The following is a 4763-nucleotide window of genomic DNA, read 5'->3' as shown; positions in this document are numbered from 1 at the left end:
GGGACCAGGGCTGGCGGCGGCCCCCGCCCGCAGCATCCTCCGCTCCGCTCTGCGCCGCGCCCGGCGCCGCCTCCGCGGCACCGCGGGGCTGCGACACACGGGGCGGGGCCGGGAGCCGCGACACGCCCCGACCCGCCCCGGAGCGGTCCGGCTCGGCCGTGGGGACAGGCGCTGCCCCTGTCCCCCCGATCACCCCGTGTCCCCCCCTCGGGTGCCACTTACCTGTCCCCCGCGGTGGTACACGCGTGCCCACAGTGCCACCCGCCTGCCACCCCCTGTGTCACACAGATGTCTCCAGCACTCCTCAGTGGTCCCCCTCGCCATTACCTGCCGCTCCCAGTCACACCACCCAGGGACCCCTGCCCACCCCAGTATCACCGCCCTCCTTGCCCCCATCCCCACCAGTGACACTGAGCAGCACCCCCAGCCCGGGGACCCCCAGGGACAGTCTGGGCCTCTGAGGCTGGTTCAGGGCATGATCCCTCTGTTCCTGTGCCCCCTGCCGCTGGGGTGGCCCCTGGGAGAAGGACAAGCCCCCCCCTTTTCCCAGCAGGTCACAGGAGGAAGGAGTCGGTGCAGCTGTTGGCACAGGGGCTGATCTCCTCCAGCAGCACCCCAGGGCTGCACAGTGCTGGGGGGTGGAGTGGGGCAGGTTAAAAGCCCCCCTCCAGTGCACACCTCCGTCTTCCCCATCCTTCCCAGCTCCGCTCCGCACCAGGAGCAGCTGCATCTGCCAGGCACAGCCTCTGGAGGCAGGAGCTGCCTGTCCGCTCCAGTGCACCCCAACAGTTCCCCCCAGTTCCCCCAGCATTGTTACTGGGAAGCACTGGGCAATTCCTCATTTTCCCCTTGGAGCTGAAGGGGAAGGATGGACCCTTCGACCGGTTGCTTAAGCCCACCGGTGATTAATTAGCCCGGCAGCACAAGTTAGCGGAGCATCACATGATTTTGATTTGAGTTGATAACACGAGTGCTATAAATATCAGACGGAAGATGTGCAGAGAGGCGGATCAGCTGCCTCGATGGCCTCGGCTGCTCAGTGGTGATGAGCAAAGGCTGTCCCCGGGGCTCCCCCCTTCACCCCCTCCCCACAGAGGGACACACGGATCCCCCTCCCCGACTGCTTCCTACACGCACAGCCCCAAAGGCAGCTGAGAAAAGCCAAAACAAAGAGCAGCCACCCACCATGGGAAGCCCAGGTGCGGCTTTGTACCCCCTTTGTCAGCCTGTCATTGTCACACCGGGAGCCGCAGCCCCAGCAGTGACACCGTGTCCGTGCTGTCACAGGGATGTCACACCTGGGCTGGGTGCCAGTGGGAGCATCGGCCAAAGAAAAGGACTTGGACTCCATGATCTTAAAGGTCTTTTCCAACCTAAGTAGTTCTATGAGGGGCAAAGGGCGACATCAGCACTGGGAGCCTGCTCCAGCTCTCAGTGCTGGCACCCACCCAGGAATCCCGAGACCCCAGGGGCTGATCCCCGCTCACCCCAACACACATTTTGGGGAGCCTGTTCTGGACATGAATCACTTACAAACGCAGCACATCCCTGCACTGCCGAGCTGCCAGCCCCGCTCCCCTGCCTCGCTCCAGCCAGCACTGACAGCGGGAAACACGAGCCTGGGAGAGGGAGCCAGAACATTTCATTACCGGCACACACCAGACTGCAGGGTTTTAGTGCAGACAATAATTCAAAGTTATCCCCGCGCAGATCCACAGCCCAGCAGTCATTACAGGCAGAGCTGCTGCCTGCACGCAGGGCTCGTGTTTTTTTTTCCCAGCGATTACTGCAGCAGAGGATTTTGTAGGACAGTGCCGCAGTGGAGCGCGGGAGCACTGGCAGGAGCTGGGTGGTGATATGGCTTCGAGGGCAGGTTCCCTCCCAGCTCTGCCCAGCCATATTCCCAGATCCCAGCAGACATAAAGCCGGGACAAACCCCAGTGGGGCCAGAGAGGGAACCCAGAAAAAAACAATGTTTAACCCCAAAATGCACCTGCTGCTGGAAAAGAGGCAAGTCTGAAGCTCACACTGCCCTGCTGTGGGGCTTGGGGTGTGCTTTTGGCAGGGAAGGAGGATCCTGCTCCTGCCTCCTTGTGCTGAGAGGGAAACTGAGTTACAGGAGAGCACAGTGGTTAAGGCTGAAGAGAAGAGTGAGCGGCTCATCCACGGCAGCAAACGTCTGTCTGTACACCCAGTCCATTCCCAGTGCACTCCCAGTTCCCCCAGCAGTCACTGACACTTGCTGTGGAGCCACCAAGCCCTCTCCCCCCCCCCCCAGGCTGGCTCTGCTCCCAGCCTGTGCAGCCCTGCAGGAGGCAATGGCTGGGGAGGGGGTGTCCCTTCATTACTGGGTGCTGAGCCCACACGAGGGCTGCTGTGCCCTTTGTTCCCCAGCTCCTGGCTGGGAAGGTGCTGGGAGCCCCCCCTTGCCTGGAGGGGTGACTCCAGACTCCTGGGGATCCCAGCTGGGTAGTGGGGGGATGGAAGAGCATCTGGGTAGGAAGGGGAGACAGCCAATCCTGCCCTTGCTGCAAGTGCTGCCCCAAAAAGGGGGTTCATTTTCGAGGACTGAAGGTCCTGCTGACTTTTCCAAGTGTCAGAAACACTGTTTTGTCACAGCCTTGGATGCCAAGAGCTCACGAGAAGCATTCCCATGGGTTTCCCAGGCAGGCACTACACGAGGCAGGTTCCTCCCAGCTTTGCTAACTCAGCTCAAAGCTGTGCACGAGTGGGTGGTTTTGGCAAGCAGGAGGTTCTGAGAGCTCTCCAGGGCTGCATGCAGGAGGCAGGTGGGTTTGGGATTCTGGCATCTGGAATTGCTCCTCTCACTCCTCCACCTGCCTCAGGGCTGGCTTTGCCCCAGGAGGATGAAGCCACCTCCAAATTCTCACCTGGGCAAGCAGGGCCCTCCATAACCATTGCTGCAACCCGGTGAGTGGGATCCCCCTGAACATCCTGGGATGGTATCCAGCCTGGGGAAACACACACTGGCATTGCTTCTCCATCCCATCCCTGCCTGCTGGACCTCACCTCCATGGGACCACAAGGGCTTTGCAGAAGCCCCACATAGACCCTCACACACCAACTGCTGCTTCAAGTTTCCATCCCTCCACCTCCTATTCCCTCTCCCTTGGCTGGCTGGTCACCACAGCCACATCCAAACTTGCAATGGCTCTCTTCAGCTCAATATATTTTCACACCGTCCATTTGCAAAGTCCCTGGTTTGTTCGTTCGGGGTTTAAATGCCAATTTTCCTTTTTCAATTAAAACACTTCAAGGCACTTATCACACCTGTCCCACTCAGTCCCCAAACCCGGCAGGGGGGAACACCCAGGGGGGGAGCTCACCCTTGCAGGCTGAGACTGAAGCTGAGAGTCATGAGAATTTTAACCATTACCAAAAAATCCCAATGCCCCCAAAACTCGGAGGTTCCCTGAGCCCCTCATGCTGAGGCCTTCACAGGAGAAGGGTAGGGGGATGAGCTGAGGCTAGGTCCTCCCTCCTGCCCCCCAGCATCAGGTTAGGGTCCCTGCCCCGGGGGTAACAGGGAAGGAGGGCAGGGAGGGTGCTGGGAGAGCCTTGTTGAGGGAATGGAGGAGCTTCGCTGGGGGGAGCCAAGCCAGGGGCTTCAGGGAAAGTCCCCACAGGACCAGCCCCTCCTGCCCAGGGTACCCTCAGGGCAGCAGACCCCCCCTTCAATGAACTCCTACCTCAGTGAACCCCCTCCTTAATCAGCCTTCCCTACAGTGAGCCCCCCTCCCCTCAATGAAGCCCCCGCTCAACGAGTCCTCCCTACAATGAAATTCTCCCTCAACGAACCCCCCTCAATGAACCCCCTCTCAGTGAACTTCCCCTACAACGAACCTCCCCCTAAATAATCCCCCTAACAATGAACCCCCACGACAATGAGCCCCCTCCCTTGACAAACCCCCCTCTCAATGAACTTCCCCTACAATGAGACCCCCTCAATGAACCTCCCCCTCAATAACCACCCTTACAATGAACCCCCCACACTGTGACCTCCCCCTACAATGACCACCCCACAATGAACCCCCCCAAAATGAGCCCCCCCCCAATGAATTCCCCTCTCAATGAACCTCCCTCTACAATGAGCCCCCCCCCTCAATGAACTCCCCTCCTAATGAACCTCCCTCTACAATGAGCCCCTCCCTCAATGACCCCTCCTACAATAAGTCCCCTTCCCCTCAATAGGCCCTCCCCTCCATGAACTCCGCTCTCAATGAACCTCCCCCTCAACGAACCCCCTACAATGAATCCACCCTACAAAGAACCCCCCTCCCCTCACTGCCTCCCCCAATGAACGCCCCTCTCAATGAACTTCCCCTACAATGAGACCCCTCTCAGTGAACCTCCCCCTTAAGAACCTCCCCTTTAAGACCTCCCCCAATGAATTCCCCCCTACAATGACCTCTCCTCCCTCCCTCCCCTCTCAATGAACCTCCCCCTCAATAACCCCCTACAATGATCACCCCCCTCAACGAGCCCGTCCCGCGCCTCTCAATGAACGTCCTCAATGAACGTGACGTCACCAACGCCTCACACTCACACACCCCCCCGCTCCCCACGCAGCCAATCAGCGCCCGCGCCGCTCCTTCTCCGCCTCCCGCCGGCCAATGGCGGCGCCGCCCGCAGCCAAAACACAAGCGGCGGCCAATGGGGGGGCGCCGGCGCAGCTGGAAGGTTCGAGCGGGGCACTGGGCGGGGCGCGGGGCCCGGGCCCGGCCAATGGGCGCGGGGGGGCG

The sequence above is a fragment of the Chiroxiphia lanceolata genome, chromosome 19 (genome assembly GCF_009829145.1).
Source record: "Chiroxiphia lanceolata isolate bChiLan1 chromosome 19, bChiLan1.pri, whole genome shotgun sequence".
Classification (NCBI taxonomy): domain Eukaryota; kingdom Metazoa; phylum Chordata; class Aves; order Passeriformes; family Pipridae; genus Chiroxiphia; species Chiroxiphia lanceolata.
The sequence above is the reverse complement of the archived record's forward strand: the minus strand, read 5'-3'. Positions refer to the sequence as shown.